Genomic DNA, 27,603 nt, shown 5'->3' on the forward strand with positions numbered 1-27,603 from the left:
CAGCCGCTGCCACTGCCTCCCAGGCAGTATTGGTTACTCTGCTGCTGGTCCTCTGACCCAATCGGGTGAACAGCATGTTCCGTCTCACATCCACACTGTTGAGAAGCCTAGCTAGGTCTGCATGCTGCCATGTTTGTGTGTTGACCTGGACTGAGTGCTGAGGGAGCATTTAATAGCAGCCCCCCCCCCTTGATAGCGGTGTGGACACTGAGGCACGTGTCTGCCGATTCAGATAGCGAGACAGCTAGTAATGGCGAGAAGCTCATTTCTGGCACTAACATGTCATTAAATATGTGCCACGATCTCGGCAATGCAGCCATTGAGAAGCACCCCGTCAAACGCGCCCAAAATGACACTTAGAAATGTTTCCGTTAAATCGCGTCCTGAAATGCACTAATGGTTGGAGCCAGGACCATGTAACTATTCAATATGTAAGATAGGTAGTTGAAAGAAAAGGCAGAACAGATATATAACAGAGCAGCAAATTGAGATTTGGACTGATGTGGAAGGGTGAACACCGTCATGGACTGGTTGTGCTGAATGGCCTCTCGTTCATGTTCTGGATGAGAGTGGAGAACTGTTACTAGGTTGGATTCCAGAATCCTTCCGTATCACAATTAGCAAGCTTGACATTCTTGTGAGTAGAACAGCCTTCCAAAAAGTAAGATGAACATATCCAGTATTTGCATTAGGTCTGGAATAAACATCATGCCTTGATATGATGGAAGAGATTTTAGGCAGTTGTGCATCATTGGAAAGAGTTTAGCACCCAATTCAAATCTTAAAGTAAGGATACAGCTGGAGCTGATGGCCTTCCTCATTTTTATCAACAGTTACAACAACAACAATTCGTCAAACCTATTTCATTGGCTGGAACATATGATCACACAAACATATAAATTAAGAGCAAGAGTATGCCCCTTGGGCCAGCTCATCCATTCAATAAAATCATTGCCGATCTAATTTTAACCTCAAATTTACATTCCTGCCGCCCCGATAACCTACCCTTCCCCTCCCACCCCCACGCTTGCTTTTCAAGAATATATCTACTTTTGCCTTAACGATATCAAAGGCTTGACGGCCTTTTGAGGAAGTGAGTTCCAAAGCCTCACACTCCTCTGAGAGAATTTCTTTTTTCTCATCTCTGTTTTAAATGGGTGACCCCTTGTTTTTAAACAGTGATCCCCTCATTCTAGATTCTCCCATCCCCTGGCAGTGTGCCATTCTCTGGCGATGGGATTCTATACTCCCATTTTAGTTCCAGTTTTAGCCATCCCACGCTGTCGCGAAACATGGGCAGGGCTGCGCCGTCAGTGGGAAAAGAGAATACCGATGGCTGGGGAATTCCAGTCATGTTTTCCAAATAAACCCTGAAAGGTCCCCTCAAACTCTCGTGGGCTGGATTCTCCGCTGTCAGGATTCTCCCTTGCGCCGGCAGCGCACGCATGCCTGGGAATTTACCGCAAGTGTGGGGCTACCCACAATGGGAAATCCCAATGGCCGGCAGGCGGGATCAAGAATCCCACTGTCGGCGGGGGTCGGAAACTGGTACGGCGGGAGGAAAAATCCCGGACCGTATGTTTCAATCCAATTCGCCTCTTACTCTTTTAAACTCCAGCAGATACAAATTCCAGCCTTTCCTCATAAAACAACCAACCCATTCCAGGTATTAATCTAACAAAAATTCTCTGAACTGCTTCCCATGAAGTTACATCTTTCCTTAAATATGGAAGCTAGTGCTGTGCTAGGTTCTCCAGATGGGTCAAAGAAGATAGCATTATATTAGCTTTGCTAATTGCTTGCTGCACTTGCATACTAATCTTTTGTGATTCGTGCACTAAGACACCCAGATCCCTCTGCATCTCAGACGTCTGCAATCTCCCACCATATAGATAACATGCTTCTTTTTTATTCATGTTGCCAAAATAGGCAACCTCACATTTTCCCACTTAATACTCCATTTGCCTGATCCTTGCCCACTCATTTAATCCATCTATATCCTTTTGTAGCCTCCTTGGGTGGGATTCTCCGTTGTAAGTCGGCCTCGCTACCGCTGCCAACGAGGATGGAAAATTTGGCACACAGCCAAATCTCCAAATACTGATCATTCTAGATCACAACGTCTTCACCTTTGACAACAAATTCTTCACCCAGATGCATGGAACAGCCATGGGGACCACATATGCACCTCAATATGCCAACATCTTCATGCACAAGTTTGAACAAGACTTCCTCACCACACAGGACCTGCAACCGATACATCGATGACATTTTTTTCCTTTGGACACACAGCAAAGAATCACTAAAACGACTACACGATGAGATCAATAAATTCCATCCCACCATCAGACTCACCATGGACTATTCGCCAAATTCTGTTGCATTCTTGGACACACTCATCTCCATCAAGGACGGTCACCTTAGCACTTCGCTTTACCCCAAGCCCACAGACAACCGCACGATGCTCCACTTCTCCGGCTTTCACCCGAAACACATTAAAGAAGCCATCCCCTATGGACAAGCCCTCCGTATACACAGGATCTGCTCAGACGAGGAGGAGCGTAACAGACACCTACAGATGCTGAAAGATGCTCTCGTACGAACGGGATATGGCGCTCGACTCATCGATCGACAGTTCCAACGCGCCACAGCAAAAAACTGCACCGACCTCCTCAGAAGACACACACGGGACACCACTGACAGAGTACCCTTCGTCGTCCAGTACTTTCCTGGGGCGGAGAAACTACGAAATCTTCTTCGCAGCCTTCAACACATCATCAATGAAGATGAACATCTTGCCAAGGTCATCCCCACACCCCCACTACTGGCCTTCAAACAACCGCGCAACCTCAAACAAACCATTGTTTGCAGCAAATTACCCAGCCTTCAGAACAGCGACCACGACACCACACAACCTTGCAGGGCAATCTCTGCAAGACATGCCAGATCATCGACTCGGATACCACCATTACACGTGGTAACACCATCCACCAGGTATGCGGCACATACTCGTGCGACTCAACCGATGTAGTCTTCCTCTTACGCTGCAGGAAAGGATGTCCCGAAGCGTGGTACATTGGCGAGACCATGCAGACACTACGGCAACGAATGAACGGGCATCGTGCAACAATCACCAGGCAGGAATGTTCCCTTCCAGTCGGGGAACACTTCAGCAGTCAAGGGCATTCAGCCTCTGATCTCCGGGTAAGCGTTCTCCAAGGCGGTCTTCAGGACACGCGACAACGCAGAATTTCCGAGCAAAAACTTATAGCTAAGTTCCGCAGGCATGAGTGAGGCCTCAACAGGGATCTTGGATTCATGTCGCATTACATCGACCCCCCACCATCAGGCCTGGACTTGCAAAACCCTACCAACTGTTCGGGCTTGAGACAATTTACACCTCTTTAACCTGTGATTATCCCTCTCCCTGGATCTGCAATGATTTGACTACCTGCAAATGCCTGCATTCCAAGCATTGTCCAGCATCTCTGACTTTGTCTATATAAATGTTTCTGGAACATACCTCGTCATTCACCTGAGGAAGGAGCTGCGCTCCGAAAGCTCGTGTTTGAATCAAACCTGTTGGACTTTAACCTGGTGTTGTAAGACTTCTTACTGTCCAAATACTGCAGCAGGAATGGAGCCGGCGTGAATTAATGGAGAATCAAATTCACTTATGTCCTCTTCACAACGTAGAAAGTGCTAAGACTGAGAATGTGAAAGACACCGCATAAATGAAAATTCTTCCATTAACCGTGTGGTTAAAGTTTTGAAAAGTCTTACTGTGCATAGGGAACATTCTAGAAATGTAAACCATTGTTGATTTTTACAGCCTTTTAGTATATTACTGTGGTCATTGCAATTATATATTATTTAAAGGTAAATATATGTGAACAGGTAGTTTTCCTCCTGATATTCTGTTCCAGTTAAAATTGAATAAGGGTCTAAGTGGGGTAAGTGTATAAGAACACTTGGCTTTCATAGCTATGAATTGAATCGGATTCAGCCCCAAACTAATGAGGCTGGAGTCCTCTCTCTCTTTCTCTCTCTCTCAATCTCTGTAAAGAGCCCAAGTGAAATCCTTCTGGATGTTTTAATCCAGTTTCTTGTGGGCAAGAGTCCAAACAGAAGGAAAATTATGAAAGAACAACTTGCAAAACCCCAAGGAATTATTTGGCTCGAAATAAAAGGAAATCTCTCAAATTCTTTGGTTCTAAGTAAATAATGTCAATAGGTTAGGAATTTCGAATTGAGTGAAGACATGGACTGTTATTTGCAGCGGGTTACCAGTTATCCTGAGTGGAATAGCAGCCAGTGAGTTGCACACTAATTGAACGTTTTGGGTTTCTTCTGCCAATGAATGAAATCAAGTGAGGATTTCTAATGAAGTAAAATTCCAATCTGTTGGAACTCTGAACTTAACAAATGGTAGTACTGTGCACCAAGGAGCAATTGACAGATTTAAAAAGATTTTTTTAAAACTAATAATGATTATAGACAGATTAAAATAGAGTTTAGGAGAATTATTTTGAATACATAAGTGTGCAAGGTCATTTTTAAATGTAACAGTCTTCTTTTTACTATGTATGTTGACCCAAATCTTATAGCCTCTGCATCCTGATGCACAGACCTACATGTGAATTACCCAGGAAGCTTCAATTCCCAATGGGTCAATTCCGCACTCCTTAGGGCTCTCCATGAATGTATTTGGTTCAGAGCTAGAGTCAGAGTCTTCAGACACTTCCAGAGTGCCTACCTCAGTAGTTACCCTGGAAATGTTAGACAGAATTAACATGTAGCCTAATATCTGTATAATGACAGAACGGATTGCCTCACCTGCTCATTACTCCCCTGACCACAACCCCCTCCGACTATCCCCAACCCAACATAACCACCCCCCCCACCACCTAATTACAAGACCACCCCCGTGACCCACCCCCCTCTCCCCCACCACCACCATCACCCCCCTGTGATCTGATCTTATCCAAATACAACACAACTACCTCACCGGCCAGAGCTGACTAGCCTCCCAACCCGATCTGACTACCCCACAATGTGAGCACATCCCACCTCACCCACCCAGCCGACCTGCCACCTCACCCACCTGCCATCTGACACCTCACACACTTACCATCTTACCCACCTGCCAACATCTCCAACTCATCGACCAGCTCACTGCCATGCTCACCGATCTCATCCACCTCATTTACTTACCCACCCTAAAACATTACCCACCTATCTCCCCAACCAATTTACCTTCTTACATATACCACCCACCAACCTGTTCACTCATTCACCCAGTCACGAACATTTATTCACTAATGTTCATTCACTAACATTCAAACTGGACCTTTAAACTTACCGCATGGCAGCTAGTGCCATAAATAGGCAGAGGGTCTGTCTTCCCCCAACCTTCCTACGCTCCAATTGAGTTCTAGCGGGTTGCTGCACTGCACATTTCTGGGATAGCCAGACTTAGGATGACCCAATAGCTTCTGAAGTCAGATCAGCCTTCTTGAAAGCAACAGGTCCTGACGGAGTGCCTGGTCGTGCATTCAGATCCTACGTGGTCCAACTGGCGGGTATGTTCATGAATATCTTCAAACTCTCCCTACTCCATTCGAAGGTTCACACCTGCTTCAACAAGACCACATTCATACCAGTGCCAAAGAAGAATCGGCCAATGTTCCTCAACAACCACTGTTGGTGGCTTCAAAATTCCTGGTGTGCACATCAACAATTTGTCTTGGTCCACCCACGTCGACGCTACTACCAAGAAAGCACAACAGTGCCTATCTTCCTCAGGAAACTTAGGAAATTCGGCATATACCCATTGACTCTTATGAACTTTTACAGATGCACCATAGAAAGCATCACAGCCTGGTATGCTCAGCCCAAGACTGTAAGAAACTACAGAGAGTCGTGAACACAGCCCAGTCATGCAAACCCACCTCCCATCCAGTGACTCTGTCTACACCTTCGCTGCCTTGGGAAAGCGGGCAGCATAATCAAAGACCCCTCCCACCCCTCTTCCATCAGACAGGTAATACAAAAGTCTGAAAACATGCACTAACAGGTTCAAAAACAGCTTCTTCCCCGCTGTTACCAAACTCCTGAATGACCCTCTTATGGACTTAACTGATCTCTCCACACATCTTCTGTACTAAGTAGTACTACACTCTGTATGCTTCACCTGATGTCTGTGTCTATGTATTTACATTATGTATTTATCCTATGTCCTATTGTTTTCATGTATAGAACAAACTGCCTGGACTGTACGCTGAACAATACTTTTCACTGTACCTCGGTACACATAGAATTTACAGTGCAAAAGGAGGCCAGACGGCCCATCGAGGCCCTTGAAAAGAGCACCCCACTTAAGCTCAAGCCTCCACCCTATCCCCGTAACCTATAACCCACCCAACCTTTTTAGACATTGAGGGCAATTTATCATGGCCAATCTTTGGACTGTGGGGGGAAACCGGAGCACCTGGAGGAAACGCACGCAGACACGGGGAGAATACACATGGCAATATATCAAATAAATCACCTCCGCTGGCGGCTATGAAGGAGTAGTCGCACATTTGGTCGCTCCCGCTCAGGTTGGACTTTTGGACCTTTTCCCCCGATTTTCTACTGGACTTGAACTGTAAAACTGAAGACAGAGGCAATTGTGTACTGAATTCCCACATCGGTGCAAGGAGAGAAGGACTAGAAGTGCTCGTAAAGGCAGAAACAGAAAGACGGAGAAGGCTTGGGCTGAAGCTGCAGCGGGAGACAGCATGGCAGAGGATCGGACCTCTGGTTTATTGACCCAGCGGTCAACAGAGCAGCTGATGCAAATATTCAGGAAGGCTTTGCTGAGCAGAAACGGGACTGCTTGGACCCGATAAAAGAGTCGATTGAATGGCTGGAGCTTAGATTGGACACCCAAGATCGGGCGATCCAGAAGGTGGAGAGGTCGCTGGCTGAGCAGGCGGAACATCAAACTGCGGTGGAGTTGGAGGTGGGGATGCTGAGGGACCAGCAGAAGAAGCTCCTGGAGAAGGTGGAGGACCTAGAGTATAGATCCCGCCGGCAGAACTTGAGAATCGTTGGGGTCCCGGAGGGGTCCGAAGGAGCGGACGCTGGGACTTACATCGCAGATATGTTTGAGAAGCTGCTGGGGGATGGGGCATTCTCCTGACACTTGGAGGTGGACAGGGCTCACAGAGCACTCGCGAGGAAGTCGCGAATGGGAGACCACCACCCACCCCCTCCCCCCCCACCCCCCCTACCGAGGGCAATGGTGGTGAGATTCCACAGGTACTTAGATAAGGAGCGCATTCTACAGTGGGCCAAGTAGACACAGAGCTGTAAGTGGGACAATAGTATCCTGCGGTTCTACCAAGACCTGAATGTAGAGGTGGCCAGGAGAAGAGCAGGCTTCAACCAGATTAGGTCAATCCTTTTAAAGAAAAAGGTGAAGTTCGGACTGTTGAATCCGGCCCGTCTCTGGGTCACGTACGAGGAACAGCAGTTTTATTTTGAGTGGCCTGAGGACGACCTGGACTTTGTGAAAAGGAAAGGTCTGGTGGTGGACTGAGAACGTTTGAACTTTGCTGCAACGTTCATGGGTTTTTTTTTCTTTTTGTTTCTCTGTTCTTTGAAAAAAAAAGTTTCTCATTTTTTGTTTTGTGGAAGCTGTTTGTAATGCCTTTTGTATTGATTTGGGACCAGCGGTAGATCTGAGTGAGTTAAAGTTTTCATTTGCACTGTTGGGGGGTGGAGGTGTGCTTGTTTAGATTGTTGATGTGCACACCAGGAATTTTGAAGCCACCAACAGTGGTTGTTGAGGAACATTGGCCGATTCTTCTTTGGCACTGGTATGAATGTGGTCTTGTTGAAGCAGGTGTGAACCTTCGAATGGAGTAGGGAGAGTTTGAAGATATTCATGAACATACCCGCCAGTTGGACCACGCAAGATCTGAATGCACGACCAGGCACTCCGTCAGGACCTGTTGCTGTATCAGGCTCCTGTGGCAAGTGTTCGGACGAATAGGACAACGTCGGACTATTTTAGACTGCACTAGGGGACGAGACAGGGATGCCACCTCTCCCCACTGTTGTTTGCGCTAGCTATAAAGCCATTGGCAATTGCTCTGAGAGCCTCAAGGGCTGGAAGGGGCTAGTCCGGGGGCGGTGGGGGGGGGGGGGGGGGGGGGGGGGAGGGTGGTTGGAGCACAGTCTCGCTCTATGCAGATGACCTGCTTCTGTATGTATCGGATCCAATAGTGGGGATGGAAGACATCATGAGGATTCTAGGGGAATTTGGCCGGTTTTTGGGGTATAAGCTAAATATGGGGAAAAGTGAGATATTTGCAGTTCAGGCAAGGGGACAGGAGAGACGATTGGGGGAGCTGCTGTTTAGATTAGTAGGGAGAAGCTTTAGGTACCTCGGTATTCAAGTGGCGCGGGAATGGGAATGGCTGCATAAATTAAATCTGGCCCGGCTAGTTGACCAAATGAAGGGTGAGTTTCGGAGATGGGACGCGCTCTCATTGTCATTAGTTGGGAGGGTGCAGACGGTGAAGAAGATGGTCCTTCCGACATTCCTGTTCGTGTTTCAATCTCATATTTATTCCGCGGTCCTTTTTCAAACGGGTGAACAAAGTGATCTCTGGCTTTGTTTGGGCGGGCAAGACCCCGCAGGTAAGGAAGGTAATGCTTGAGCAGAGTTGGGGAGAGGGCGGGCTGGTGCAGCCAGATTTTAGTAACTATTACTGGGCAGCGTATATAGCCATGATCAGGAAGTGGGTGGTGGGGGAGGGGTCGGCACGGGAGCATATGGAGGCGGCTTCATGCAAGGGCACTAGTTTGGGGGCGTTGGTAACTGCGCCTCTGCCGTTCCCACCGGCACGGTACTCCACCTGCCCAGTGGTGGTAGTGGCCCTGAGAGTCTTGGGGCAATGGAGGAGACATGTGGGAGCAAAGGGAGCATCGGTCTGGTTCCTAATCACCAGTTTGCCCCAGGAAGTATGGATGGGGGGGGTTCCGGATATGGCGGAGAGCAGGGATTCAGAGGATGGGGGATATGTTTATAGAGGGGAGCTTTCCGAGTACGAGGGCGCTGGAGGAGATGTTTGGATTGGCGAGGGGAAACAAATTCAGGTGTCTGCAGGTGCGGGACTTCCTACGTAAACAGGTATCAACCTTCCCGCTCCTACCGCTAAGGGGGGTTCAGGACAGGGTAGTTTCCAGAGGGTGGGTAGGAGAAGAGAGCGTCTCGGACATTTACAGGGAACTTATGGAGTCAGAGGAGACGCAGACCGAGGAGCTGAAGCGCAAGTGGGAGGAGGAGCTGGGAGGAGAGATAGAGGATGGTCTATGGGGGATGCATTGAGTAGAGTCAACGCGTCCGCAACATGTGCCAGGCTCAGTCTGATACAATTTAAGGTCATTCACCAGGCTCATGTGACAATGGCCCGGATGAGCAGATTCTTTGGGATGGAAGACAGGTGTGCAAAATATGCGGGAGGACCAGCGAACCATGTCCACATGTTCTGGGCATGTCCAAAGCTGAGGGAATTTTGGCAGGGGTTTGCAGATGTCATGTCCATGGTTTTAAAAACAAGGGTGGCGCTGAGTCCAGAGGTGGGATTTTCAGAGTGTCGGAAGACCCGTGAATCCAGGAGGAGAAATAGGCAGACGTTCTGGCCTTTGCTTCCCTGGTAGCCCGGAGACAGATACTATTAGCTTGGAGGGACTCAAAGCCCCCGAAGTCGGAAACCTGGCATCGGACATGAATAGCTTTCTCTGTTTGGAGAAAATCAAGTTCGCCTTGAGAGGGTCAATGTTAGGGTTCGCCCTGAGGTGGCAACTGTTCGTCAACTTCTTCGCGGAAAATTAATCATCAGCAGAAAGGCGGGGGGGGGGGGGGGGGGGGGGGGGGGGGGGGGGAGGTTAGTTTAGCTTAGAGTAGGGGGTTAATAAAGGTGGGACCCGTAAGGGAGGGAGACGGCTTTTGCACTATGTTTATAGTTTCATGTACATTGTTTATTGTGTTGTTATAATACCAAAAAATACCTCAATAAAATGTTTATTAATAAAAAAATCAAATAAATGACATATCCCTGAATAACTTTATTAACCAAAAAATCCTCGAATTTTAATTTTGAAAGTTAAATAAAAATAGCATAAAACAATTTGGCAAAAGGCGGCGTGGTGGAGCAGTGGTTAGCACTACTGCCTCATGGCGCCAAGGACCCAGTTCGATCCCAGCCCCGGGTCACTGTCTGTGTGGAGTTTGCACATTTTCCTTGTGTCTGCCTGGGTCTCACACCTGCAACCCAAACAATGTGCAGGATAGGTGGATTGGCCACGCTAAGTTGCCCAATTAATTGGAAAATGTTTAAAAAAACAATTTGGCAAAATTACTATGATATCCTGAAAACACGGTTAACATTTGCACATTATGATACAGAATGTATCTCAGGGTCACAGCATAGCAACATGATTCCCCAAGGTCGACATTGAATGCAATTCACATCCTGAAGTCTATTTTGCCTCTGGGACCAGAGGTTTCATGCTGTAGTTAGGGGTAAATAAATGATCAAAGCATCAGGCACCACATAGCAGTTTAATCCATCCAATGTTTTGCATTCTAGTAATGCACTACAAAGCCATAAGTAGATAGCACTCCGAGGGTGATCAATTTGGATTTGTAGCTGGGATTAACTATATTGTCACACTAAATATGTTAAGCTGAGTTGTTCTAGTGTAAAAACAATCTGAATAGACAGTTTATCAGTCAATACGATAGTATTGCACATTTGATACATGTCACCAGTTACTCCTTAATTCACTTTAAAAAAAACTCCAATACTTGCAAGCGTAGAGTGCCTCGAAAGAGAATGAAATTCCAAAAATGTTTCAAAGATGCAAGCAAAAAAATCAAGAACCTTGACTGGATGCTATAAAATAAGAAGCAATCTAACTGGGGCTGTTTAGCACAGGGCTAAATTGCTGGCTTTGAAAGAAGACCATGGCAGGCCAGCATCATGGTTCAATTCCCGTATCAGCGTCCCCGAACAAGCGTCGGAATGTGGCGACTAGGGGCTTGTCACAGTAACTTCATTTGAAGCCTACTTGTAACAATAAGCGATTTTCATTTCATTTCAGTTCTTATAGTGCACCATCAGTAAGGTCAGAAATGTGATTAATGGTAGTATAAGATAACTAAATCTGAACCAGGCATGTGTGGTTACATAACAGAAATCGCTTCTTTAAGTTGCTGAGAGATTGATGCCAATTAGAAGCAGCTTGTAGGTTGCTCTAATCCCTTAGTAGCTGTTGATAACTGATCTTTACATAGTGCTGCAAAGAAATAATTGAAATATAAGTTCCAGAGATTTAGCATTTCAGCTTCTACCTATAGAGGTTAGTGTAGCCACCGAAGTTGGCCATTCCCTCTATACAAAATGGAGTAACGCAAAGCTTGCAGGGTAAAATGGACAAAGTTTGCAGCACAGGCAGGCTGCAACAAGCCACTGTGTATTCTGACTGTAAGAGAGCAGACAGCACCGAAACAAACATTCCGCATACTAATGAGGCAATCTCCGGGACAGTTAGCATAGTAATGAAACGATCCCAGAGACAATGGACACAAATAGGGAAGTGATTGCAACAGTGTATGGGAAACCAGACACCCCGGCACCAGCGGGGTTCGAAGACAAAGCACCTGAAGGCCCGCCCAGTAGCCGAGGGACAGCCTCAGTATTGGGGGGATTCAAACAAATCGATTGGGAAGAGACCCAATCGATCCCCAGCAGATAGAGGGTCCGCCCAAAAGGGCGCAAAGCCCTAGGACCTATAAAAGACAGGTCCCAAACTTAGTTTGTTCTTCTTGACCAGCCCTCCTCTCTTGACCAGCCCTCTCGACCAGCCTTTACCGAAGAAGACCGAAGTGGGCAGCACAGTAGCATTGTGGATAGCATAATTGCTTCACAGCTCCAGGGTCCCAGGTTCGATTCCGGCTTGGGTCACTGTCTGTGCGGAGTTTCCTCCGGGTGCTCCGGTTTCCTCCCACAGTCCAAAGATGTGCAGGTTAGGTGGATTGGCCATGATAAATTGCCCTTAGTGTCCAAAATTGCCCTTAGTGTTAGGTGGGGTTACTGGGTTATGGGCATAGGATGGAGGTGTTGACCTTGGGTAGGGTGCTCTTTCCAAGAGCCAGTGCAGACTCGATGGGCCAAATGGCCTCCTTCTGCACTGTAAATTCTATCATGTAAAGACCTTGACCGAGAGAGAGGAGAGGTTCGGACAGCAGGCGCCAGCAAGTAAGTGTCTCACAACGATCGCTACCAGAGATAGACACTCCTGACTCCTTTTAACCCGTACCAACCAGAAGTCTGCAGACCCAGTGCAGAGCAAGAGGCCTTGTCCCCTGATCTGGCAGTTCCTTATTCAGATATGTATTGGTCTATTTAGTGGTAGGAATAGTTTAGTCATCTTAGCGTGTGCATGAGTAGTTTATAATTGTATTATAATAAACTAATTTGTTTGAACTTACTAATTGGTGTATGGTTTTATTGCTTTGAACTTGACCTTGAAACTTGTGGTGGTATCTTAACGATACCTGGCGACTCCAAAGCTAACGAACGAAACAGAGCCAAATTGAGTGTTAAGCACACTCACCCAGAACGAGCAACATTACAGTTAATCTAAAGGGTGTCAATTAATGTATTTTAGACTTAAATCTTTCTGACACTAATATTCCAGCAAAAATATGCTTTCTTTTATCTGAATAATTATTTCATTTCTCCCCAAATTCGGAGAGAACCATCGTTAGTCAACAAGGGGAAGTGTGGTGTGAGGGAAGAATCAGGTGGTTTCATTCTCTTGAATTGCTTATGTTATAAGAGGAGATACACTTCTTTCAGCGTCACAGCCCATGTGTTGTGTTCCTGGTCATTCTATTGACCTTCCCATTGCTGCCTCTGCTGCTATGTTTTCGTTTGCGATGCTGCTTACTCTTTTAGAATCACAGAAGGTTACAGCACAGAATATGGCTATTTAGCCCTTCAAGTCTGTGCTGGCTCTCTGCAAGAATAATTTAGCACATCCCATTCTGCAGCCTTTTCTCTTGGCCCTGCATTTTTTCCTTTCAGACACACATCCGATTTATTTTTTATAAGCCCTGCTTGAATTTATCTCGATCACCCTTTCAGGGAGTGCAGTCCCGATAATAACCATTCGCTGCATTTTAAAAAATCTTAATTTGAACTTTGGTTCTTTTGCCACTGATTTTAAAATCAGTGTCCATCGGTTCTTGACTCTTGCACGAATATAAACAGCTTCTCTCTATCCACTCTGTTTAGAGATGATTTTGAGCACCTTTATCAAATCCCCTCTCATTCTTCTCTTCTCTAAAAGATAACAACCCCAGCTTCTCCAGTCAATTCATGTAACTCAAGTCCCTCATCCCTGAAACCATTCTTCCAAATCTTTTCTGCACCCTCTCCAAATCACATCCTTCCCAAAGTGCAGTGGCTAGAATTGGGCACAGTACTCCATTTCAGGCTGGACCAGTGATTTGTAAAGATTCATCAGAACTTCCTTGCATTTATACTTGATGCCTTGAAAGTTCAAAATCACATATGCCCTTTTAACCGCTTTCTCGACTTGCCCTGCCATCTTCAACAGTTTGTCCACAAACACCCCCTGATCCTATAATCCTTCACCCTTTTAGAATTGTATCCTTCAATTTATATTGTCTCCCCTCTCTGCAATTGCTCCGCAATAAATCAGATCTGCTATGGATCTGCCCCGTCCACTAGCCTTTTGAATTCTATCACTATCCTCCTCACTATTCTTCCAAGTTCTCTGTCATATTCAAACCTCTGCAAAACCAAATATAAGCTCTTAAAGTCCATCAATAAAATAGTGGCTGACACCTGGAGAACATCATTATTTAACGAAGTACCTTACTCCAATCCGAAAAACAACTATTCATCACCACCTTTTGTTTCCTGTAATTCAGCCGATTTCATGGGCGGAATTCTCCTCAACGGCCGACGCCGTCGTGAAAGCCGGAGTGTTTCACGACGGCGTCGGAGGCCGCTCCTCGCCCCCTATTCCCCCCCGGGGGGCTAGGAGTGGCGTTTCATGCAACTGGGCCGCCGGCCCTTGACGCTGGCGTCAAGGCGGCGCGCCGAGAATGATGTGGCCAGCGGCGCCTAATGACGTCAGCCGCGCATGCGCAGGTTGGCCGACGCCAACCCGCGCATGCGCGGTTGCCGTCTTCTCCTCCGCTGCCCCGCAAGACGTGGCGGCTTGATCTTGCGGGGCGGTGGAGGGGAAAGAGTGCGTCTCTTGGAAACACTGGCCCGACGATCGGTGGGCACCGATCGCGGGCCAGTCCCCTCCCGAACACGGCCGTGGTGGTCGATCCCCTCTCCGCCCCCCACAGGCCCCAAATTCACCTTTTGCGCTATGTTCACACCGGCAGCGACCAGGTGTGGTTGCCGCCGGCGTGAACAAGTCGGGAACGGCAGGCCGCTCAGCCCATCCAGGCCGGAGAATCGCGGGTCACCATGGAAAATTTTGGGAGGGGTGGGAGAATCGAGGGGGGTGCCAGAGCGGCCCTCCCGCGATTCTCCCACCCGGCCTGAGCAGCAGATAATCACGCCCCATATCTTCCATGCTCCCACTGATTCTTTAACTTTACTGACAAGCTTGTTTTGTGGCACTTTATTAAATATCTTTTGAGAGGGGATTTGATAAGGGTGCTCAAAATCTCTCTACACATCAACACATTACACGCATCAACACTCTCTGCTACCACATCAAAGAACTCAATCAAGTTAATTAATCATGGTCCGCCTTTAACAAATCCCTGCTGGTTTTCCTTAATTAATCTGCACTTTCCCAAGTGACTGTTAACTATGTCCCAGGTTATTGTTTGGTTCAAGCTTTCCCACCACCAAGGTGATACTGATTAACCTGTAGTTACTGAGTTTATCTTTACACACATTTTTGAACAAGAGTGCAACATTTTTAACTCTCAAGTTTGTATCCATGCATCTAAGGAGGATTTAAAGATTATCGTCTGAACCTCCACAATTTCCACTTTTACTTCTCTCAGCATCCTCGGATCGCATCCAGTCCTGGTGACTATTAAACTGGAATTAAAGCTAGCCTTCTTAAACCTCCACTTTATCATTTTTAGTCTATCTAGTACTTCAAGTACTTTCTCTTTTACTATGAGTTCAGAAACAATGGAAAAGACATGCAGAGCATTCATTTAGTACCTCAGCTATCCTCTCTGCTTCCATCTGTATAACTCGCTCTTAATCCTCAATAGGCTCACTCACCCTTCCCCTGACTATCCTTTCGCTATTTATATGCCTTTTGCAGATTTTTGGATTTCCCTTTAATGCTAATGTTCTGAGATGGTCCTTGTGCCTGTGGACTCGAGGCATGGTCATTTGTGCCAAACTGATTGTATTCATACGCGGTAACTGCTTAACACTTGTTTATTAACATTATATCTAAACAGGTTGCAGAATAGGCCTGTTGTTCCTAAGCATGGTCTTTCAACCTCACTCTTGAGTCTAACATATGACTGACTGTGTCAATGGTACATCATTTTCTATGTCATACATTCGCACATCCTACCTGGCAACCTTTTATAATACACATCCCCCAAGTATACTATCCAATTTTCTACAACTATATGAAACTATTGGCGTGATTCACCCAAACAATGTCTCTGTCCGGTTTCGGGCGGGTTTGGTGGGGTGTTTCTCAGCGGCTGCAGCACCGAGAAAGAACTCGCTATTCAACGGCACTTTGCCATTTTTGGTCCCGGGGAGATTCTCTCTGCCAAGGTGGCAGTTAGAGAGATTTCCTGCTGGCGAGCGACCGCTCACCATCAGGGACGGCTCAAGATTGGGGCATCATTTTGGAAGGCTGCCCTGATTATTCCCCTCCCCCCTTTGAGGCCTTCCCATTTTCAACCTCCCCCCTCTTCCTCCGAACCTTGGGGAGCCCCACCCCCCCAAGAAGCCTGACTCATGCCCCCCCCCCCCCCCCCCCCCCCCCCCAACTACCTGATAAGGTTGCTCAAGGCCAATCCTCGGAATTGCCAAACTGGCACCTGGGCCAGGGTGGCACTGCCAGGGTGCCTGCGTGGCACTGCTAGGGTGCCAGGCTGGAGGTGGCAAGGTGCCCAAGCTTCAGAGCAGAAGCTAGGGTACCACCCTGCCCGACCACTCAGGGGTCTCCAATAGCCTTGGAGAACCCCCAGGCGCCGTTACATCTGGTCTACATTTGTGTGGGCCAGTACTAAATGGTGCCCTGGAGAGGTCTTGCAGGTGCAGCCATTGAGTCCCGGGTGCTACGGGAATCCGGCGCATGTATATTTAAGTGAACAGTACGGCTCATTTAAATATGCCTATCTTGAAGGACTCGGAACCCCCGAAGTTGGGGGTGAGTGACATGGCTGGGTTTCTCAGGCTTGAGAAATTAAGTTCGCCCTGAGGGACTCGATGGAAGGGTTTACCCAGAGGTGTGAGCCGTCAACATTTTTGGTCGGAAGGAAGCTGTCAGCAGAGGGAGGGGTTAAAAAGAGGAGGCAGGGGGAGGTGGACAAGGTTGGGGCTGGCAGGTTGGTGGGGAATTTATGTTGGAGTGTTGTTTATGTAAGCCATGTAAGCTGGTTGTGGGGTGTATGGTTGTCCATTGTGTTAAAATTATGTTCAAATTTATAACGTAAATGCCTCAATAAAGTATTTTAAAAAAATATGCCTATCTGGGTCACACCCAGTGAGGGCGAGATCCGGATCGCGACTTCTCACGCGATTCAGTTGGACCTCGCGAGACATTTCCAGTGTCGCAAATCTTGTGAGAGGCCTCTCGTGAGATTCCGCAGCCTCGTCCCTACACCAGGGCGGGCGTAACCAGGCCGCTGATTTGCACACTATATCTTTACCTATTTGCTTTGCATATCTGTATCTTCCCTTTTGCAACAACAGATTCTGCATAACGCCAATTCCTATTCTTCCCCCTCCCCAAGTCACAGTTGTCAGGGATTCAATCTCCTACAATATTCTCGGCCCTTCAAGAAGAGCTTGGAGACATCCAGGGTTTCCTCTTTGTCTTGGGGGGATATCATCATCATCAGAATAGGACAGCAATTTAGCAGCATTGGTGGAAAGCAGAGTATCGGCTTCAGAATGACTGAACTGCAAGGGCATTGAGGGCTTTCCAAAGAAAGACTGACTCAAGAGAGTATCTGAAGAGCATTTGAACTGAAAGAGAAGTATTCAGGACATCTTAAGGAACTTGTTGCTCCCTCGGAGCACACATGGAAAGACATTCAGAAGAGGAGTGGTTTTTAATTCCAGGGAGCTCTTTTACAGCCGCATCATTCACTGCTGCAAAGAAAACCAAAAAGGGATTAAAAATCCCAAATTTCAATGACGAATTTAAAGGATGAACAAAAAAAGGACAAAATTCCTGTCAGTGTTTCAAGAGGCGATGAAGAGATAATTTCCTAATATTTCCAGATGAATCTCTGAATGAGCCCAGCCTGCGTCAACGTTGCCTGTCAAGAGATTGGGGTGCCTTTTTAAAGAGTTCTCCGATCTAAAAAAAAAGATTTAAAAAATCCCCCCTCCCCCCAGACACGAAGACCCACCCCCCACCACAGACATCGGGGGCCCCCAAACACGCACTGCCCCCCCCCCCCCCACATGGGCACAGGAACTCCCCCACCCTCTCACAGTCCCCCCCCACATGGACACAGGAAACCCCCATGCACAGACTTCTCCAACAGATTCCCCTGCATCCCCAGCAATGCCCCTTGAAACTTCCAACATAAGACGATACATAGATATCATAGAATTTACAGTACAGAAGGAGGCCATTTGGCCAATCGGGTCTGCAGTTGCCCTTGGAAAGAGCACCCTACCTAAGCCCATACCCCCACCATATCCCTGTAACCCAGTAACCCCATCCAACCCAACCTTTTTGGACACCAAGGGCAATTTAGCATGGCCAATCCACCTAACCGGCAAATTTTGAACAGTGGGAGGAAACCGGAGCATCCGGAGGAAACCTACGCAGACACAGGGAGAAAGTGCAAACTCCGCAGAGACAGTGACCCAAGCCGGGAATCGTACCTGGGATTCTGGAGCTGTGAAGCAATTGTGCGAACCCCATAGAGTGGTGAAGCCTGCTCACGATATGTAAACATATGGTAAGGGGTTCCCGACCTTTCATGGCAGGAGCTCCATTATGTCATTGGCAGGGGGCACTGGGAACTGGAAATCCTGCCTGTGTAAAGGCAGTTTGGGAATGTCTATTGGATTCCCTGCCCCCAGAAGTTTTTCCGCCACTGAAAACAGGGCTGGAGAATCCCGACCAGTGAGTTCAAATAGTGGACGTCATCTGGTTTTACTAGGATTCCTAAGAGCATGCCAACATTGCCACTCAGTAAGGAAGTGCGTTGATCGTGGATAACATAAAGAGAGTCAATGATCCTGTGGTAGTATGGCTAGAGAGATCATATTACCAAAGAACCAAGCTGCCATTGGTACAGCAGCCTCGCTGCCCATTGGCCCAGGCAAGTCATGTGCCTCTCTGCCAATTGGTTGTGGTTGGTCATGTGACCCCCGCCGATTGGCTGAGAGGTTGGTAGCTCCACCTACAAGGCGGGGTATAAGAGCTTGTACTGGCTGGCTGTCGGCCTTTCTCTGTATGACCACTGCCGGGCTCACATCTAGCGTATTAAAGCCTGTTGTTTGTTCATTTCTTCTCTAATCTTTGTATACTTAGTTCAGTTCTCACATGTATTAACAACCCGACATCAGTCATACACCAACTTTTTCTGCTTCATCTTACTTTCTCTTTCTTTTGCCAACCAGCGAGGTCTGGTTTGATTGCCCTATTTTTTCCACTGGGAGGAATATATCTCAACTGTTCCTGGACCATCTCCTCTATAAAGGCAGCCTATTATTGAATGTAAGGTTTGTTAGCCAATATTTGATTCCAATTTACCTGGGCCAGATCCTTTTTGACCCCCCCCCCCCCCCCCCCCCCCCTCATTCTGGGTCATTCTTGTTCTTTTTAATACATAAACTGATTTTACTAGGATCCCTCGGAGCATGTCAAAATTGCCGCTCAATAAGGATGTGCGTTGATATCATGATCGTTGTTCCCTAATTATCAGATACTGACACTCAATCCACTTTACCCAACTTGTTCTCAGAACCAGTATCAACAATACTTCTTTCCTCATTACACTGAAATGTGCTAATCGAGATCATTCTCCTGAACACACTTCAGAAATCTTTCCTCTTCTCTTTCTTTTACTTTATTACTTTCCTAGTTGGATTGGATTGGATTGGATTTGTTTATTGTCACGTGTACCGGGGTACAGTGAAAAGTATTTTTCTGCAAGCAGCTCAACAGATCATTCAGTACATGGAAGAAAAGGGAATTAAACAAAATTCAAGAAAATACATGAGTATACATAATAGGGCAACACAAGATATACAATGTAACTACATAAGCAGAGCTACTGATCAGCTGTTCTGGGGAAATTTGCATACGTGCAGTGCGGTCAGCCTAAGTTGAAGGTGAATCTGCGAAGGAGACCCGAGGAGTTTGAGTGAAGGCAATCAACCAGCAGAGCAGAGCTACTGATCAGCTGTTCTGGGGAAATTTGCATACGTGCAGTGTGGTCAGCCTAAGTTGAAGGTGAATCTGCGAAGGAGACCCGAGGAGTTTGAGTGAAGGCAATCAACCAGCAGAGCAGAGCTACTGATCAGCTGTTCTGGGGAAATTTGCATACGTGCAGTGCGGTCAGCCTAAGTTGAAGATGAATCTGCGAAGGAGACCCGAGGAGTTTGAGTGAAGGCAATCAACCAGCAGAGCAGAGCTACTGATCAGCTGTTCTGGGGAAATTTGCATACGTGCAGTGCGGTCAGCCTAAGTTGAAGGTGAATCTGCGAAGGAGACCCGAGGAGTTTGAGTGAAGGCAATCAACCAGCAGAGCAGAGCTACTGATCAGCTGTTCTGGGGAAATTTGCATACGTGCAGTGCGGTCAGCCTAAGTTGAAGGTGAATCTGCGAAGGAGACCCGAGGAGTTTGAGTGAAGGCAATCAACCAGCAGAGCAGAGCTACTGATCAGCTGTTCTGGGGAAATTTGCATACGTGCAGTGCGGTCAGCCTAAGTTGAAGGTGAATCTGCGAAGGAGACCCGAGGAGTTTGAGTGAAGGCAATCAACCAGCAGAGCAGAGCTACTGATCAGCTGTTCTGGGGAAATTTGCATACGTGCAGTGCGGTCAGCCTAAGTTGAAGGTGAATCTGCGAAGGAGACCCGAGGAGTTTGAGTGAAGGCAATCAACCAGCAGAGCAGAGCTACTGATCAGCTGTTCTGGGGAAATTTGCATACGTGCAGTGCGGTCAGCCTAAGTTGAAGGTGGTTTGTGGAGTGGCTGTTGGCAAGTGACAGTTAAACCCGAAACACTTCGTGAGTGTTTCCCACCCTACCTCCTCCTCTAACCAACCCCCCCACCCCACGGTGGTTGGGAAGCGGGAGCAGGGGCCTGTCGTGAAGGTGAGTGAGTGCCTTTAAATTTGCTTACCTTTCAGCGGGAGCAGAGTTTGAGGTAATATCAGGTAAGCTCTTCCTTTCTTTTTCTTTTTCTTGTTTTTTTTAAAATCTAGAGGTGATGTCAGGGAAGGCAGTACAATGCTCCTCCTGCAGAATGTTTGAGGTGAGGGACGTCGTCAGTGTCCCTGCTGATTTCATCTGTGGGAAGTGCACCCAACTCCAGCTCCTCAAAAACCGTGTTAGGGACCTGGAACTTGAGCTGGATGAACTTCGGATCATTCGGGAGGCAGAGGGGGTCATAGATAGGAGCTTCAGGGAAGTAGTTACACCAAAGACTGGAGATAGATGGGTAACTGTAAGAGGGACTGGGAAGAAGCAGTCAGTGCAGGGACCCCCTGCGGTCGTTCCCCTGAGTAACAAGTATACCGTTTTGGATAATTGTGGGGGGGACGACTTACCAGGGGTAAGCCATGGGGTACGGGCCTCTGGCACGGAGTCTGTCCCTGTTGCTCAGAAGGGAAGGGGGGAAAGGAGTAGAACATTAGTAATTGGGGACTCAATAGTCAGGGGCACAGATAGGAGATTTTGTGGGAGCGAGAGAGACTCACGTTTGGTATGTTGCCTCCCAGGTGCAAGGGTACGTGATGTCTCGGATCGTGTTTTCCGGGTCCTTAAGGGGGAGGGGGAGCAGCCCCAAGTCGTAGTCCACATTGGCACTAACGACATAGGTAGGAAAGGGGACAAGGATGTCAGGCAGGCCTTTAGGGAGCTAGGATGGAAGCTCAGAGCGAGAACAAACAGAGTTGTTATCTCTGGGTTGTTGCCCGTGCCACGTGATAGTGAGATGAGGAATAGGGAGAGAGAGCAATTAAACACGTGGCTACAGGGATGGTGCAGGCGGGAGGGATTCAGATTTCTGGATAACTGGGGCTCTTTCTGGGGAAGGTGGGACCTCTATAGACAGGATGGTCTACATCTGAACCTGAGGGGCACCAATATCCTGGGGGGAGATTTGTTAGTGCTCTTTGGGGGGGTTTAAACTAATTCAGCAGGGGCATGGGAACCTGGATTGTAGTTTTGGGGTACGGGAGATTGAGAGTATAGAGGTCAGGAGCACAGATTTGACTTCGCAGGAGGGTGCCAGTGTTCAGGTAGGTCGTTTGAAGTGTGTCTACTTCAATGCCAGGAGTATACGAAATAAGGTAGGGGAACTGGCAGCATGGGTTGGTACCTGGGACTTCGATGTTGTGGCCATTTCAGAGACATGGATAGAGCAGGGACAGGAATGGTTGTTGCAGGTTCCGGGGTTTAGGTGTTTTAGTAAGCTCAGAGAAGGGGGCAAAAGAGGGGGAGGTGTGGCGCTGCTAGTCAAGGACAGTATTACGGTGGCGGAAAGGATGCTAGATGGGGACTCTTCTTCTGAGGTAGTATGGGCTGAGGTTAGAAACAGGAAAGGAGAGGTCACCCTGTTGGGAGTTTTCTATAGGCCACCTAATAGTTCTAGGGATGTAGAGGAAAGGATGGCGAAGATGATTCTGGAAAAGAGCGAAAGTAACAGGGTAGTTGTTATGGGAGACTTTAACTTTCCAAATATTGACTGGAAAAGATATAGTTCGAGTACATTAGATGGGTCATTCTTTGTACAATGTGTGCAGGAGGGTTTCCTGACACAATATGTTGACAGGCCAACAAGAGGCGAGGCCACATTGGATTTGGTTTTGGGTAATGAACCAGGCCAGGTGTTAGATCTGGAGGTAGGTGAGCACTTTGGAAACAGTGACCACAATTCGGTGACCTTTACGTTAGTGATGGAAAGGGATAAGTATACTCCGCAGGGCAAGAGTTATAGCTGGGGGAAGGGCAATTATGATGCCATTAGACATGACTTAGGATGTGTTGGTTGGAGAAGTAGGCTGCAAGGGTTGGGCACACTGGATATGTGGAGCTTGTTCAAGGAACAGCTATTGCATGTTCTTGATAAGTACGTACCAGTCAGGCAGGGAGGAAGGGGTCGAGCAAGGGAATCATGGTTTACCAAAGAAGTGGAATCTCTTGTTAAGAGGAAGAAGGAGGCCTATGTGAAGATGAGGCGTGAAGTTTCAGTTGGGGCGCTTGATATTTACAAGGAAGCGAGGAAGGATCTAAAGAGAGAGCTGAGACGAGCAAGGAGAGGACATGAGAAGTCTTTGGCAGGTAGGATCAAGGAAAACCCAAAAGCTTTCTATAGGTATGTCAGGAATAAAAGAATGACTAGGGTAAGAGTAGGGCCAGTCAAGGACAGTGGTGAGAAGTTGTGTGTGGAGGCTGAGGAGATAAGCGAGATACTAAATGAATACTTTTCGTCAGTATTCACTCAAGAAAAAGATAATATTGTGGAGGAGAATGCTGAGACCCAGGCTATCAGAATAGATGGCATTGAGGTGCGTAGGGAAGAAGTGTTGGCAATTCTGGACAAGGTGAAAATAGATAAGTCCCCGGGGCCGGATGGGATTTATCCTCGGATTCTCTGGGAAGCCAGGGAAGAGATTGCTGAACCTTTGGCTTTGATTTTTAGGTCATCATTGGCTACAGGAATAGTGCCAGAGGACTGGAGGATAGCAAATGTGGTCCCTTTGTTCAAGAAGGGGAGTAGAGATAACCCCGGTAACTATAGGCCGGTGAGCCTAACGTCTGTGGTGGGTAAAGTCTTGGAGAGGATTATAAAAGATACGATTTATAATCATCTAGATAGGAATAATATGATTAGGGACAGTCAGCATGGTTTTGTGAAGGGTAGGTCATGCCTCACAAACCTTATCGAGTTCTTTGAGAAGGTGACTGAACAGGTAGACGGGGGTAGAGCAGTTGATGTGGTGTATATGGATTTCAGTAAAGCGTTTGATAAGGTTCCCCACGGTCGGATATTGCAGAAAATAAGGAGGCTGGGGATTTAGGGTGATTTAGAGATGTGGATCAGAAATTGGCTAGTTGAAAGAAGACAGAGAGTGGTAGTTGATGGGAAATGTTCAGAATGGAGTTCAGTTACGAGTGGCGTACCACAAGGATCTGTTCTGGGGCCGTTGCTGTTTGTCATTTTTATAAATGACCTAGAGGAGGGCGCAGAAGGATGGGTGAGTAAATTTGCAGACGACACTAAAGTCGGTGGAGTTGTAGACAGTGCGGAAGGATGTTGCAGGTTACAGAGGGACATAGATAAGCTGCAGAGCTGGGCTGAGAGGTGGCAAATGGAGTTTAATGTGGAGAAGTGTGAGGTGATTCACTTTGGAAAGAATAACAGAAATGCGGAATATTTAGCTAATGGTAAAATTCTTGGTAGTGTGGATGAGCAGAGGGATCTCGGTGTCCATGTACATAGATCCCTGAAAGTTGCCACCCAGGTTGATAGGGTTGTGAAGAAGGCCTATGGTGTGTTGGCCTTTATTGGTAGAGGGATTGAGTTCCGGAGCCATGAGGTCATGTTGCAGTTGTACAAAACTCTAGTACGGCCGCATTTGGAGTATTGCGTACAGTTCTGGTCGCCTCATTATAGGAAGGACGTGGAAGCTTTGGAACGGGTGCAGAGGAGATTTACCAGGATGTTGCCTGGTATGGAGGGAAAATCTTATGAGGAAAGGCTGATGGACTTGAGGTTGTTTTCGTTAGAGAGAAGAAGGTTAAGAGGTGACTTAATAGAGGCATACAAAATGATCAGAGGGTTAGATAGGGTGGACAGCGAGAGCCTTCTCCCGCGGATGGAGGTGGCTAGCATGAGGGGACATAGCCTTAAATTGAGGGGTAATAGATATAGGACAGAGGTCAGAGGTGGGTTTTTTACGCAAAGAGTGGTGAGGCCGTGGAATGCCCTACCTGCAACAGTAGTGAACACGCCAACATTGAGGGCATTAAAAAATTAAAAAGCATATGGATGATAAGGGCATAGTGTAGGTTAGATGGCCTTTAGATTTTTTCCATGTCGGTGCAACATCGAGGGCCGAAGGGCCTGTACTGCGCTGTATCGTTCTATGTTCTATGTTCTATAAGCATTGGCATCGGACGAAGCATACAGGGTGTAGTGTTAATGAGGTCAGTCAATAAGAGGGTCATTTAGGAGTCTGGTGACAGTGGGGAAGAAGCTGTTTTTGAGTCTGTCCCCAACTAGTCTGGCCCCAACTAATACTCTACTGTTTCTTACTCGCGTGCTATCTCTCCCAATGCTTTGTGCACCTTGTTCCTTTTTTCTAAAGCTACATCCCAGTTCTCATCCCTTCCCAAATTATTTTCTCCCCAGCAGTAACAAGCTGTTTTACAAACTCACTGGTTCTGGTACTGTTGAGATGCAACCTGAGATAGGATCCTACACTAACCGCCTGGTTTGCCTTGATTGCCTGGTGGTCAGTATTTCCCTCTTAATCTGTTCACTCTTAAGGTGTGGGGTGACCACCTCCAGAAGTGTGATACTTTCAGCCTCATGGATGCACCTCAGTAATGCCAGCTGCACCTGTGTGTTGTTCAGGACATACAACACCTCCTGGAATTCCCACATGAGACAGGATGTGCATTTCATGGGACTGCAGTGCCTTGCCATGCTTCTAATGATTAGACTATTAATTAAATTATGGATAATTACATTTAAGGTTTAAATAAACACTCACCAGTTACTCATTAACCAGCTCCATTCCTTGAGCTGATTTTGAAAGTTGCACTGCAAGACTCCTAATTCAAAACAATCCTTTTTTCTCTCTTTGTTTTCAGCAGACATTTTACCCCTAATATTGTCTAAAATCAGAGCTCCCTATCCATGCTACATCTCTACCAGCCCACTATTCATGCGCTTGCCTGTCGGTACTATGGTGGCCTATTATCATCCATTATTACGTTCCATCCCTACCTCCAGGCCATTGTACAGCCCTTCATTCTGTGACTTTGTTTTCCTTTAAATGCCTTTGATACATTAAAGGAACTTTGAGCCAGCCAACAGAGAGCAAGCATTCAGTGAAAGTGTCTGTAAATCTGCCAGGAAAGAACAGACTGCAGAAACATCAGAAAAATCATAGTGGGGAAGAATTATACAGCACAGTTGAATAATATACCTTTCTTTATCTTGTGTACTTTTTTCCACAGCTCCCATACCTGCTCCAATCGGCTGTACCCATCCAGCAGCCAGACAAGGCCACCTACCAGGGAAAGGTTGGCTCTATGAAGGGTATGTTAAAGTTCTAGAGCCATCTAGTGGCCAGATATGGAATGGAAATAGAAGTACAAAGAAACCAATTTTGAAAGAATCTTGAGCCACATTGTATTTGACTGACTCTAACTTAAACATTTACAGAAATGTAGCATTGTTTCTTCAGTATTGAATAAAACAATGTAGTCAGTAATCCAACCAATTTAAAAAAGGCATGTTCTGAGTGTTATTATTTTACCTTTTATGACAGAAGAAATTCCTTTACCAAATGATTGCAGCTTCTCATGTGCAATAAATATATTCAAAATACTGGTCAACAGGTTGTACAGATGATGGGTGTGCACATTTGGGGAAAATAAATCCCATTCAATTTAACTAGCTGCAGTAAAAATATTTTTGAAGCCTGGAAAGCTGGTGTTTTATCTGACCGCACTAATCCATTCTTTAGCATTCTGTAATATCATTCTGCAATATCCATAATGGTTGAGAAGGTACCTATGTGCTCAGTTACTAGAAATATAATTCTCAAATGTGTATCTTGCAATGCATCAACATATTTAGGGCAATATATCTTTCAGGTAAAGCTTAGTAACCATATCAAATTCCTTGTGACTGGAACGTTTGAAAATAAATGTATCATGCGTTTGTCATAACTGTTGCTGTAGTATATCCCATAGTGTGCACAAAGCAGCATTCAGTTGCTTAGTCTATGAAGCAGTTTAACTTACCTAGTAGCAGCTTAGTCAGCAATATGAGACCTTAGCAATTACAGTTTAATATCAATGGTGGAGAAGCTTTGAGAAAAGGCCCAGAGAAAGTTAACAGTCACTTGGCAAAGCAGAAACTTAAAGGAGAACCAATGTAGATTTAAGGCCTTGATGAATAGGTTTGTGTTTTCTTGACTTCCAAAAGGTGTTTGTTCGATTTTCACATATTAGACTTGTTGGCAAAATTAAAGCCAGTGGGATAAAAGAGGCAGCAACAGAATGGTTCCAAAATTAGTTAAAAGATAGAAACAGAGTTGTGATGAATGGCTGTTTTCGGGGGAGGTATACAGTTGTCTTCCCCAAGGTTCAGTTACAGGACCACTGCTGTAGAGAGTTTCTGTGGGGTGGCACGTTAACACAGTGGTTAGCATTGTTGCTTCACAGCGCTAGGGTCCCAGGTTTGATTCCCACTTGGGTCACTGTCTGTGTGAAGTCTGCACGAGTTCTCCCCATGTCTGCGTGGGTTTCCTCCCGGTGCTCCGGTTTCCTCCCACAAGTCCCAAAAGACGTGCTTGATAGGTCATTTGGACATTCTGAATTCTCCCTCTGTGTACCCGAACAGGCGCCAGAGTGTGGCGACTAGGGGATTTTCACAGTAACTTCATTGCAGTGTAAGCATACTTGTCACAATAATAAAGATTATTAGATTATTATTATTATTGAAATTGTACCCATCATCCTATTGGACAGTGCATTCTAAGCCCTAACTAATCACTGCATAAACAAAATCCTCATGTTGCCTCTAGTCCTTGTGCCAATAACCTCATAACATAGGAACAGAATAAGGCCATTTAGCCCCTCGAGTGGGTTCTACCATTAAATGAGATCAAGCAGATCTGTGATCTTTATTTACACATTATTGGCCAAGGTTATATAGGGTACATTTTATAAATCTTCAAGTGACACAAAACTTGGAAGTGTAGGAAATAGTGAGGAGTATAGTAAACCTGAAGATGATATAGTAGGGCTGGTGGAACGGGTGCTTGCACAAAAGATGAAATTCAACATAAAGATGTGTGAAGTCATGCACTTTGAAAGGAAAATTGAGGAGAAGCAAATCATGCTAAA

The sequence above is a fragment of the Scyliorhinus canicula genome, chromosome 2, assembly GCF_902713615.1.
Source record: "Scyliorhinus canicula chromosome 2, sScyCan1.1, whole genome shotgun sequence".
Lineage (NCBI taxonomy): Eukaryota > Metazoa > Chordata > Chondrichthyes > Carcharhiniformes > Scyliorhinidae > Scyliorhinus > Scyliorhinus canicula.